This window comes from Peromyscus maniculatus, chromosome 22 (genome assembly GCF_049852395.1).
Source record: "Peromyscus maniculatus bairdii isolate BWxNUB_F1_BW_parent chromosome 22, HU_Pman_BW_mat_3.1, whole genome shotgun sequence".
Taxonomy (NCBI): Eukaryota; Metazoa; Chordata; class Mammalia; order Rodentia; family Cricetidae; genus Peromyscus; species Peromyscus maniculatus.
The window spans coordinates 1414604-1427102 of record NC_134873.1 but is presented as its reverse complement, the minus strand read 5'-3'; positions in this window follow the sequence as shown (position 1 = coordinate 1427102).

The following is a 12499-nucleotide window of genomic DNA, read 5'->3' as shown; positions in this document are numbered from 1 at the left end:
AAAAGGCAAGAAACTGTTTGCCACAGCAGAAGTGTGGAGGTCCAAGGATAATTTATAGGAGATGTTTCTCACCTCTCACCATTTCAGTCTCAGGGTTCAAAGTGGACTTGTCAGTCATGCTGGCAAGTGCCTTTATCAGATTAGCCCTCTCAGTGGCCCTTAGATGTATGCTTTGACAGTAAATATATTAGCATTAATATAAACACATACATGCCCACACACCAAAAAAGAAAAAAGAAAGAGAACAAACAAATGAAAATGAAACCACACACAAAGAGTCCAGTGCCAGCAGATCACTCTGTTTGCAGGCATAATGACCTGGGGTCCATCCCAAAAAACACAATTGCCAGCAAACTGCTTGAGTACAACCCACATGTTGAAGAAAAACTCAGGGAAAGATCATTGAACATCATCCCCATTGTACTTCCAGCAATGAAACTCAGATCCACTGATCACATGACAAAACTCAAGCAGACCCAATGAAACTGAGCAAAACAGAGTAAAACTCTTTTCTCCTAGTCTGTTTTTAATCTTGGTATACATAGTTTAAAGGAACAGAGCACAGCATATTTTGTTTCAGAAGTCGGCTTCATTTGAAAAAAAAAAAAAACAACAAATGTACGAATGGTGCTCACATACACTTCACATACACAACCAAACAAAAGAGTTAATTTTCAAAACCGAAAAAGTTCATCCTCTTGAAGAAAAGCAAGAAACAGCTTTTCTCAGATAGTGAGATCTCCACTTTAAAGTCATCAAAAGTACAATGAACCTGTCTACTCTTGAGGTAATAACTGATAGCTGCAAAGAAAAAGAAATATATTTACTGGTAATTCCCACTAATTTGACATGTAATATATTTGCTTGTGAGAGGAACGATGTCTCTGTGTTCCTATGTCTGCAGTATTTCAAATAGTGTCAGAGAAGAGGGACCCAGCCTGGCCCATTCCTTCACCTCCTTCATATCTTCCCTTCTGGGAGCCCACAAGCTAATCACCTTGTAAGGCACTAGTTCTCAACCTTGCTAGGACTGTGACCATCTGATGCACTTCCTCATGTTGTGGTGAACCTGCACAGGAAATTATTTCCCTTGCTACTTCATAACTGTTATTATCCTATTGTTGTGAATTATAATGTCAGTATGTATGTACTCCAAAGTTCTTAGGTGACCTTTCTGAATGAGAGTCTTATGATTGCCTAATGGATCACTACCCTCCGGTTGACAACCACTGTCTTAATGTGTATGTGATATTATATTAGGCCTTTATCAGCTTAGCCCTCTCACTTATATTTTGACAAAAAATATTTTTACACTAATACACACAAGAAAAAAACTGCACACTCACTTCATCACATGCTGAGTACTTCCCTTGCTAGCCTAAGTACCTTGGTTCCAATCCATAACTAACAGCAAGCATCTCACGTACACAATCCCAGCACACCTTTATCAATATTGGAGGTTGAGAGTAGAACAGCTGTAATACCTATATGCCAGCCAGAGTAGAACACACAAATCAGTAGAAATAGTAAAGGACCCTGTCTCACCTAATAAAGGAGGGAACCCCTCTTGTAGGGTTATACTTTGAACTTCACATATGTATACATGCACACACACACACACACACACACACACACACACACAAACACATTCACACACACACACTAGTATTGTACAAACAAGCATAGAACTGCATGCACACAAGCCTGCACACACCCCATTGGTAAATAATTTTTAGAATCATGTGAAACTATCTACTCTGGTAAACAAATGGTCTGTATAAATTCATTAGTACTCCTGTTGTAAAAGAGTTCAGGAAAATATCTTCTCACTCATTTTCAGTGTTTCTGTTTTTCTTGTGGCATGTGTCCTGGAAAACTATCCTTATACCATGTGGCCTATGCATTCCCTTTTTATAACTGGCTTAAGCATACTTAGTTAATGAGGAAGAAGCAATGAATGAAACATGTGACATATGAAAATGTGTCCTGGGGGCTGGAGAGATGGCTCAGTGGTTAAGGGCATTGACTGCTCTTCCAGAGGACACGGGTTCAATTCCCAGCACTCACATGGCAGCTCACAACTGTCTGTAACTCTAAGATCTGAACTTTTACATAGACATACATGCAGGCAAAAGCACCAATGCAAATAAAATATAAATAAATTATAAAAAAAGAAAGAAAAAGAAGATGTGTCTAAGTCTGACAAGTATTACATGGTTTGATGGGTCCAATTCTCAATGAAACCACTGAACCAAAAATTTTCACATGATTCATTTGAAGTGTTTAGACATATATGTGTGATGTATATTCCCTCTTTTTTTCTTTGGCCAATAATGCTTCTGAAGCTTTAATCGTCTCTGTGTTATGTTGACGATGCTGGGTAAGTTTTCGAATGTGTGGGTTTTTCACATAAGTAGCACATACCTCCTCAACCCTGATACCAAAAGGTAAAAGTAGACTGCTAAATTAGGCATGTCACTGAGATGACATGAATGACAAAGACCTGGAGTCATTATTTGTTGTGGAATAAAAGTCAGTGAGGGTTTCCATCTGTCAAGCAGCATCAAATACATTTTCAAAACTCATACTTCATAAATGTACCTGATTAAATCAACTGGTCTTCTTTGTATGCTATCTAAGCCAACATTATAGAATTACTTCACCTGTTTTTGCCATAATCCTCTGGGTAACACCCCTTCAGTGCCTCCAATGTATCCTTCAGGCTTTGTTCATGTCACTCATACTGTAATTAGACAATGGTTCTATTACTTTCTATTGCCATGCTCAAGGCAACTCCTAGAAGGAAGGGTTTGTTTGGAGTGGGGCAATATATGGTTCCAATGGGATGCATACAGATCCATCACCATCATAGTCCAGGCAGGCAGGCATGATGCTGGAGCAGCAGCTGAGAGCTACACCTGACTCACACAAGAAGCAGAGAGCTCACTGGAAATAGCACAAGTCTTCTGAAACCTCCAGGTGAACCAATAATGACACAACTCCTCTGAAAAGGCCACACCCCCTAATCCTCCCCCAGATAGTTCCACCAACTGGTGGCCAAGCATTCAAATATATGAGCCCATGGGGGCTGTTCTCATTCAAGCCTCCAGAGAGGTGCTGGGGCAGGCCATTATAGCTATCCTCCATGTATAACAATAGTCATAGTTAAGGAGTAAGAACTTGGAAGGCATCTCCCAGAATCCTTACTTACAGCTCCACAGCTCCCCTCTGCTGTGGGTAGTGACACATTTTGCTCATGCATTTCAAAATCACCCTCACTGTTCTGCTGTTCCAGGAACCAAATGTGCAATTGTGAAAGGTTGTGGGGAAAGCATTAATGCAGTGCAGAAGAGAGAGGTTCCTTTTGTTCCCAAAGCTCCTCATTGTCACATTTTCTTAATCTGGCCAGAATGCAAAATCCCAGTCATACAGACAGGAAAGGATACATTTTGTCCTTTTCTTTTTACAACTTCCCATTATACAGAGAATGACAGTGTCAGGTAGTAAAGAAAAGAAGGAAAGAAGGCATAAAGCTGAGCAGGTCCCCTTTTAAGATTTCTCAAAACTCTGGGGCTTTTACTCAAACAGAAAGGAAGCAGAAAGTACTGAATATCAATGGCTGTTGTGATAAAATTAGACTGAGAAAAGAAACATTTGGGGGCTATAAATCAAGACCCTGACATTAACAGATGAGTCTTAAAATGAATAAAATCAGTGAAAATGTTAATGAAAACTAATGTCTCACATTTTCCTTAAAGGTTGAAAAGAAGGCACCTTGTGATCCCCATAATACCGTTGGGCACCATTTGGTCCATTTACCACCTACATGGGATGGAGAAGGAGTTGACCCGGTTGATAATAAAAAAGGTGCGCATTCAGCCCAGGACACTGTTCTGGATCCCACAATTATTTAGGTATTTGCACTGGGCATGCAAGGTGAGACCATATACTGACCCTGAGCTTGCTCTTGGTCACCACACTAGTGACACCATGGACCCTTTTCAAACACTGACCCAGTTCTTGAAGCATGTCTTAGAGCAGAACACAAGTGTAGTAGATTCACTACTGATCGGGAATCTTCTCTTGTTCATGTGCCATGTGACACTCCAGAACCTACACAGGATAGCAACAAAATTTTTGGTTCTGTAAATACAGCTGACCACACCAGCTATACAATGAACACCTCTATTAAATCTATTCCTTCTCTGGCAGAAGACATGCTGCTGCTCCTGATAACAACAGTAATGTGGTTCCTGGTTTCAATTATGATGATGATAAGACACATAAGTAATATAATATTCCGCAGACAAAGTCATTTGAGAGATTAAAGGAACCAAAACGTTGGACAAGATGAGACCAGAGAAATGGTTTAAAATAGATGAAGATTTTTGTAGTAGAAATCTAATTTTTGGGGCACTAGTATGTAAGATTAATAAATTTCATGCTTTATATAGAACTTTTAGGCATTTCCTAGCACCAGAAAAAAATTGATTCTTTTTTCCCAATAATATTAAAAATATATCACATAAAAATAACAGTTTAATCCAATGAAAGTGCCCAAGTAAAGCGGGTAGGTTCACAGTTGTCTTCTATTCTGGAACAAGGGAATTTCTTTCACTCCTAATGTGAACCTTGTGTTTTTCTGAATGGCTAAGCAGAGATATATAACTGTTAAATATTAGGTTCTATTTTTCTGTGTGCATACATTGTGACTTATGAGTATAGCATCTTCTTAGAAACAAATATTTCAGAAGAAGCAACATCTGAGAATAGAACCAACAAAATGAGGCTCCACATTCTCATACCTTCTCAAACACAATGATACTAATGTCACTCCATAAGATTCTACTGATGATGCCACTGCTACTCCTGATCCTGAGATGTATGTCACCAGTGATGTTCTTGATGATGCAACTGATAGTTCTTTCTTTTCTTTTTAGGTGCTACGGAAGCTGATAATTCTCTGAAAGAACACAACAAATGACAATCTGTCAGGAAGATTTTATAAAAAATAGACATGGTTAACTATTTTCTGGCAGAAGACATAGTATATATTGAATTCTGTATATGTTTGAAATATTTTCCCATTAAAATGCATTATGCAAATATTTTAAGCTGTTTCTTGGTATTGTACAAACTGATCACCTGACCTCTCAGTGATATGTTTAAGGGGAAGGATTTTTATTATAGATACCAGAGTTTGAACAGATAGAGTGATCTGGAATGTTCAAAGCAGAAGGAGATGTTGGCTGAACATAGTCCATAGTCCATAGTCCATAGTCAGCCAACTGGACCTGGCTAATGTTAGAAGCAGAAACAGCCAGAGAGGCAGAGAGAGAGAATGAGACAGAGGAGGAGACAGAGAGAGGGAGAGGAACATGGAGACAGGAGGAGAGAGAGACACAAAGAGAGAGATTTATAAAGAGACTGAGAAGGTGTGAGAAGGGATGCTTCTGAACTAGAGGGAGTTTAGGGTAGGGGAGGAGGGGAGAGGACCTAGGACACTAGCATAGACTTTGAAATGCATAACAAGTACTTGTGACACTGAAGGAGCCTGGAGGCTAGCATGGGCCTCATTATGGTAATATGCACCACAGGCAGCCATTTTCTCTACTGCCAGTCATAAGGGAAATGACACCTTTGGGTAGAGATTCACAAGTTTTTGAGGAATGTTGACTTCTATCTACCTTCCAGAAATCCTCCTAAAGTCCAGGTTGAGCCCATTTCCGGATATCTGAGCCTGCCCTTGGAGTTTTGGGAATTGCAGTTTTCTTTGGACATAACAGGCATCAATGAATTTTAGTGGATTTTGCAAGTCACAAATCAGCCTTGTTGAGGTTCACATATTCAAACTGCTCAATCACAAGTAAAAACACCCCCAATGTGCCATATTGTCCTTAACATCCATAGAGTTCGAGTGTGGTTGCTTACCTGCATTTCCTTTTCCTTTAATTTGATGCTGCAAGCTGCAAAAATATACAAAGGAGGATTTCAGCTGATGATGACAAAGCTAATACCTGGAAGAAGCCAAGGGCCTTCGAGAGGCTCAAGGAGCCATGGTAATATTTGGCTTTTGATTATCAGCCTTTTCCTGCTATGAGTTTCTTGTGTGCTATTGTAGCTTTTCCATCATTTATTGGGCACCATTTCCCCTCTACTAAAGGAATGTTTAGATAACCTCATGCACTGACAGCTGTGCACAGCCAGAACCCCAGTTTAAGCCTCCCTGTAATTATCATCACTGGCAACATCTGGCCAGGTCCATCCCCAGATGGAGGAAAGTACCTTATCAGAGATACCTCTTTACTCTCTATGAACAGACTTAAGCATCCAGACTATCCATATGTGAAGGCCTGGCAGATGTGCCAATTAAGCTTAACTTCCTCCTTTCCCAAAACTTACCTCTAATTCCAGATCTCCCTTTTACTATCACCAGAGGAATCATAGGTTTCCTAGCAAACAAGCACACTTTGCCCTGCCCTGCAGAAAAAGACAGCAGATAGCTTGGACAGATAGGAGCCACAGGAAAAAAAGAAGACAGTTTTATTTTCTCCCATTGACCTAGCAACTTATAGATTCTTTACATTTTCTACCAATCATGTTTAAGATTATAGTTGAGCACATTAAATCCCTCTTCTTAGATGTTACCTGAATTAAGCCCTTAGTTAATTCATTTCCCCATTAGTTACTTTCTTTTTGGGTTGCAAATGATTATTAACAATTACTGCCCCTCTATGTGATTCTTATCACCCCTCCATTTGACCCTGGAAGCCTGGCTTTGCAGTGCCAAAAGATTACTGCCTGTAAGTGTATATATACTGGGACTCTCAGGGCACAGGAGGATCAAGGAGAAGATAAGGATGAATAAAAGACTGGACTAAGAGCTCTGTGTGTTGAGATTCTATTTTCAAAAATAACCCTTGCCATTCATAGTTCTCTTTCCTGAGCCCCTGGGGTATATAATATTAAGGCTGGTCCCTCTAATGTTATACAAGAAATTTTATGACATCCCATCCCCAGCACACATTAACTGCACAAAATCCCTCACTGAAGGGTGGGGCTTATGAGTTCCTCACTGTGTATGAAGGTGTCCTGGACACACTTTTACAGTAATCATCTACAACCTCTGCCTCTGTCTTCCAAAGCCTTGGAGGGAGTGATTCAGACATCCTGTTGAGGTCTGAGCAATTCATAGTTATGCATTCTCTAAAGTTTGGCCAGGTGTGAGCCTGAGCATTCACCACAGCCCACTGCATAAATAAATTTTCCTGATGAGGGATGATAGTTGCCCTAATGGACAGGTACAAGCCTGAATATTTAGAAGGCAGCTTGATGCCATGTAGTTTTGACAAAACAATGGAGCCTATTGTGTGGAATCAACACATCAGCCATTAACTCAGAGTCACAATACTGCATCAGGGCTGCATTAAGGAAAGAAATAAAAGCACTTCTACTTGGAGTCCTTCAACCAAGAGCAAGTCCAGGTTTGGATTTTCTACTTCATGCTCCCTGTCTTCTCCTATCTGTCTGGTGCATGACTCTGAGTCTGTGCCTGTGTGAAGAAATCTGTCTGTCCCTGTCTCTGTTTTTTTTTTAATCTGAGTCTGTGCCTGCCCTGTGTCTGTGTCCATCTGTCCCTGTGGCTGTCCCTGTGTGTGAATGTGAGTGTCCCTTTTGTTGTGCTCTCTTTTATTGACTTCCCAGGAAGAATCACATTGGGAAGGAGTGGGATACTTTACAGAAATCATGGAGTCTTACAAGGGATTAAGCCAATAACTTCAACTGACAGCAACTCACCCAGACAACAAACAGTATTTTAAACTCCAATGTTTACCCAGCAATGCTGCTGTGTTGAATAGTTTTGGTGGATATTCATTGAAGAAGAGTGTTTTCAATCTCTATGTTTGCTATATCCTGCAAATGATACACATGAGTTGTTCTGGATCAGGCCATAGAAGAGAACATAATAAGATTGCAGTTAAATATTAGTTTAGGTTGTAAAAGTTGATTATGTGGGAAGTCCAAGGAAAGTAATGGTGATTGTTACATTGTTCTCTTTATAGTGGGTTTAACAATCAGTTTGTGTACAAAGTAGGGCTCACAGTCAGTGGGAGGTGTGGGTGAAGAAGCATCTGGTTTACTGCCATTCTGGAGCCCCCAGGCATCTGTTTCTTGAGGGAGGAGAGAAGGCAAGTTGTAAGGAAAAAATAGATTATTAACACCTGCACTGTGACTGCCAGAAAAAATGCTGGTTGTACCGACAAAGTTAAATGCACACGGCAGAAGAACAGATACACCCTTCTTTTGGACATCTTGGGAAACTGGAGGGTGGAGAGTCCCAGCTGCTAAACAGACCATGTATCCTGCATAATTGGCCGCTTGAGCCTGCAGAGATGGTACCAGCTTTGTTGTCCTAGGAGCCTGGCAGTCAAAGGGATGCTGAGGATCACAGTGTAGGATTTTGTCCACCTGGTCTCAAGAGACTTAAGTGCTAGGAGTTTGAGGAGTACTTGGTTCCCCCAGGGAGCATGGGGGAGGCTCAGGGGCAGTTAGATCTATTGGTATGGGGGCAAGGAGATAGCTACCAGCATGTGAATGGGAAGGGACCTTTGAAGCGCAAGGTAGGGGAGGTACTCAGCCAGTGAAAGAGTTTGGGTTGGAAGGTAGGTGACTGAGGAGGAAGGACCTTCCATAAAAGGAGCTCAGAAGGGCTTAGGCCTGTAGCTGAGCATGGATTGGCTCAGAAGCAGGTAAAGGCAATGAGGAGATGCCCTTGGCCAAGCCAAGATAACCTGAGTCCAATGGGGAGCTTGGTGAGGGGTTATTTGTTGAATCCGTTGACCCTCTAAACCTTTCCTGAGGATTGTGGATAATTGGGGATGTGGAGTTTCCAGGAAATGTTGAGAGCTTACAACATGAGCTCCATGACCCTGGAATGGAAGGCTGGCCTATTGTCCATTTATATGGTCTTGGCAGGACAAATCAAGGAATGATGTGTTCCAGGAGTACTTGAGCCACCCCATCTGCTGTTTCCCTGGATGTGGAGAAGGCTTCTATCCATTCTGTGAAGGTCTCAACAAGAGTCAGGAGGTAATGGAGTTTGGCTGAAATCAATCTGCCAGTTGTTACTTCATTGGTGTCCTCAAAGTTGCTATAGACAATGATATATCTGGAAGCCCCCTGCAGGTTGGCCTTGCCACAAGTATGGCAGGAGGAATGAACCTGTGAAATACAACCTTAAAGATGGGTGAAGTCAAAGAGGGGCTCTAAGAAATGGAACAAAGTTTTGGGACCTACATATAAAGTCTGGTGAATGTCTGAAATGATGGACAGTGCCAGCTTGTGAGGGAGGATGAGGCAGTAATTGAAGTAAAACCATCCATCCTTTGTCTGCATGACCCCAATTTTCAGGAGTTTGTCAGTCTCCTCTGGTTGATAACAGGGCTGGTAGGAGGGTACCAAGAACAAAATATATTCTGTTGATCCAGAGGCGCTGGAGGCCTGTCGGTGGGCTACTGAGTTTGCCTTGGCATTGACTAAGGCCTCTGGGTCCTTAGAGAACTGGTTTCCCCTGGAGTGAATTATGGCTACTTGTCCAGTGAGCTGGAGGGCCTCCAATAGCTTGGTGATAGGGGGACCATTAACTATGGGAGTGCCCTTGGTAGTGAGGAAGTCCCTTTCCCTCCAAAGGACAGATGGGTATGGGCTATTAAAAAGGCCTATTTAGAGTCAGTATGTATGTTAGCCCATTGACCCTTGGCTTCTTGGAGTGCTCTATTGAAGGACATTAATTTGGCCTTTTGTGAAGATGTCCCCATTGGCTGGTAGGTCACTTCAAATGTTTTAGTGGAAGTGAACACTGCATATGCTGACTGGTGGTTTCTTGATCTGTCTATAAGAGAGCTTCCATCAACAAAGATGGTAAGCTGGGTGTTTGCAAGGGGTTGGTGTAAGAGACCAGGCCAGGATAAACATAAGACCTCTACAGCCTCTGAGCAGGAGTGAGAGGAAGTACCAGAGGAAGAAGCGACAGAAAGGAGCCTTGCAGGGTTTAGGGCAAGGATGAAGATCACGATAATTAGAGGGGCTTTCTAGAAACAGTAAGTGAAAGACTTGGACCTGTGATTGCCCAAAGAGGACGAGAGAGGTGTGCCTCATAATGTCTGAGAGGCAGTGGGTAGAGTATACCAGGATTGATTGGAACAGGGTACAGGGTGTGGAAAATGACAAATTTCAGAAAATGTGTCAAAACCTGGTCAATTTCAAGTTTTACAGAAAACGGGAATATAGCCAGAAGTTTTCCTGTGTTCTGCCCAGTCTTGCAGCCACTAAGTCCTAAGTAAACACACAGAGGCTTATATTAATTACAAACCAAATGGCCTATGGCTCAGGCTTCTTGCTAGCTAACTCTTACAACTTAACTCAACCCATTCAAATTAAGCTGTTTGCCATGTGTCTTTGCGGCATTACCTGTCTTGCATTACATCTTGTTCCCCTGGCAGTGCTCATCATCCCTTGACTCCACCTTTCTTCTTTTTGTTTCTTTGCTTGGATTCCCTACCTGGCTCTATTCTGCTTGCCATAGGGCATAGTGGATTCTTTATTAACCAATGGTAGCAACATGTATTCACGGCATACAGAAAGACCACCCCACAGCCCTTTCCCTTTTCTGTCTAATCAAAAGGAAACTTTTTTTCATTTTATCTTAGTAAAATTACATATAACAAAACAGTTATCAAGCAAGAATTACAGTTACAATATCTAGTCTATTTGGCAAAATTAAAGAAAATATTCTATCATTTATCCTATATTTGTGAGTGTAAAGTTTCACATCTAATTTACCTTTTATCCTAAACAAGGAAAACTGATATTATAACTATCTAGTCTTTAAAAACTCCCTCAAAGACCTCAGAAGAATATAATATTATCTGAGTAAATGGGAAGTATATTGTAAGCAAGTTCCAAAATTCTAGAAATAACAGAGACATCTGGCTGTCTGGACAGTCACCCAAAGTTCCTCTGTATCATTGGGGAATGTATCTTCAGCCCACAGGCCTAAGAGTCTCTGGCATACTTTTCAGTGAAGCAGGAAATTTCAAGGACTGTTCTGCCTAATTGCAAAGTTCATCAGTCACTTTCCTGTGTTCTGCAGAATGTCTCACAGTTTCTTCTGCAAAGCATGATCCTGGAGGATCACCCCTCCTTGTTTTGGCAAAGTTCAGTGGTCACTTTCCTATGGGTCCTGCATGTGCAGTTTATACAACATACTCTCAAGCACTTCAGGCAAGAGCAGTTTCTTGCCCCAATCTTTTCCATATTATAAGCAAACTCCATAATGAGTTTCTTAACAATGCCCATCATCCTCTTTGAAGTAATTGATGCTGCCAAGAACAGACATGTCTCACTGTCCTCAAAAGTCTAAGTTCTTAAAATATTTTAAATGCCATGTTTTGTAAGTTTTGAAGTGTTTGAAGATTACCTATGTGATTGAAATATGTTTGCATATCTACCAAACCTAACTAACATGAATATAAGTTTGATTATTATAAATGACTATTAATGTATATTTCTTAACTATACATTATATTTTTAAATGAACTCTAAAATCATAATACCTTTAACAAGAGTAGAAATATACATATAGTATAACAAAATTAACATTAAATTTACATCAATAAGCCAAAACTCATACTAATGTAAAATATCTAAGATTAGTTCTGGGTTTTTTGGATTAAAGTAGATTCAATCATCTACTCTTTTATTTTATCATTTCTCTATCATATCCTCTCTTCTCCTTTTAGAAAGAGATCTCTCACGGGGTGGTGATGGCGCATGCCTTTAATCCCAGCACTCGGGAGGCAGAGCCAGGCGGATCTCTGTGAGTTCGAGGACAACCTGGGCTACCAAGTGAGCTCCAGGAAAGGTACAAAGTAACGCAGAGAAACCCTGTCTCGAAAAACCAAAAAAAAAAAAAAAAACGAAAGAAAGAAAGAAAGAGATCTCTCAATTTAACTCCTTTGGTTAGCCTTTTTTTTAAAACTATGACCAATAACAGTTTGTAACCAACTCCCCTTCAATGAAAATAAATATTTACAATTTTTGTAATATTTGGGCATAGTTTTGTAATTTGGCCATAGTTTTCTATACTACTTCCTGCTGATTGGGGCCACTGGTAACCTTATGTGGCTCCTGAGACAATTTAGAATTATAGTCAAGTCCTGAGTGGAATAGTCTGTGAGTCTTCATCATCTCAGCTAGTTGCCTTGAAGCTGTACTGGATATTGAATCATCTGAAGACCTCTCAAGGGGTCTTCTCTTATGGAACTATGTTAACTTGGAAAAATTCACAGCTCCTCATCTTCTGTGGAAACAAAAGCAGAGCTCTTTTCCAAAGCAACATATCCTTAGACCCAAATTTTTAAGTCAAGAAACCTTTAAAATACACATATTGGTTTAAATTTGTAACCTCTACAATCAAATGACTCTTTGCAGTTAAAAA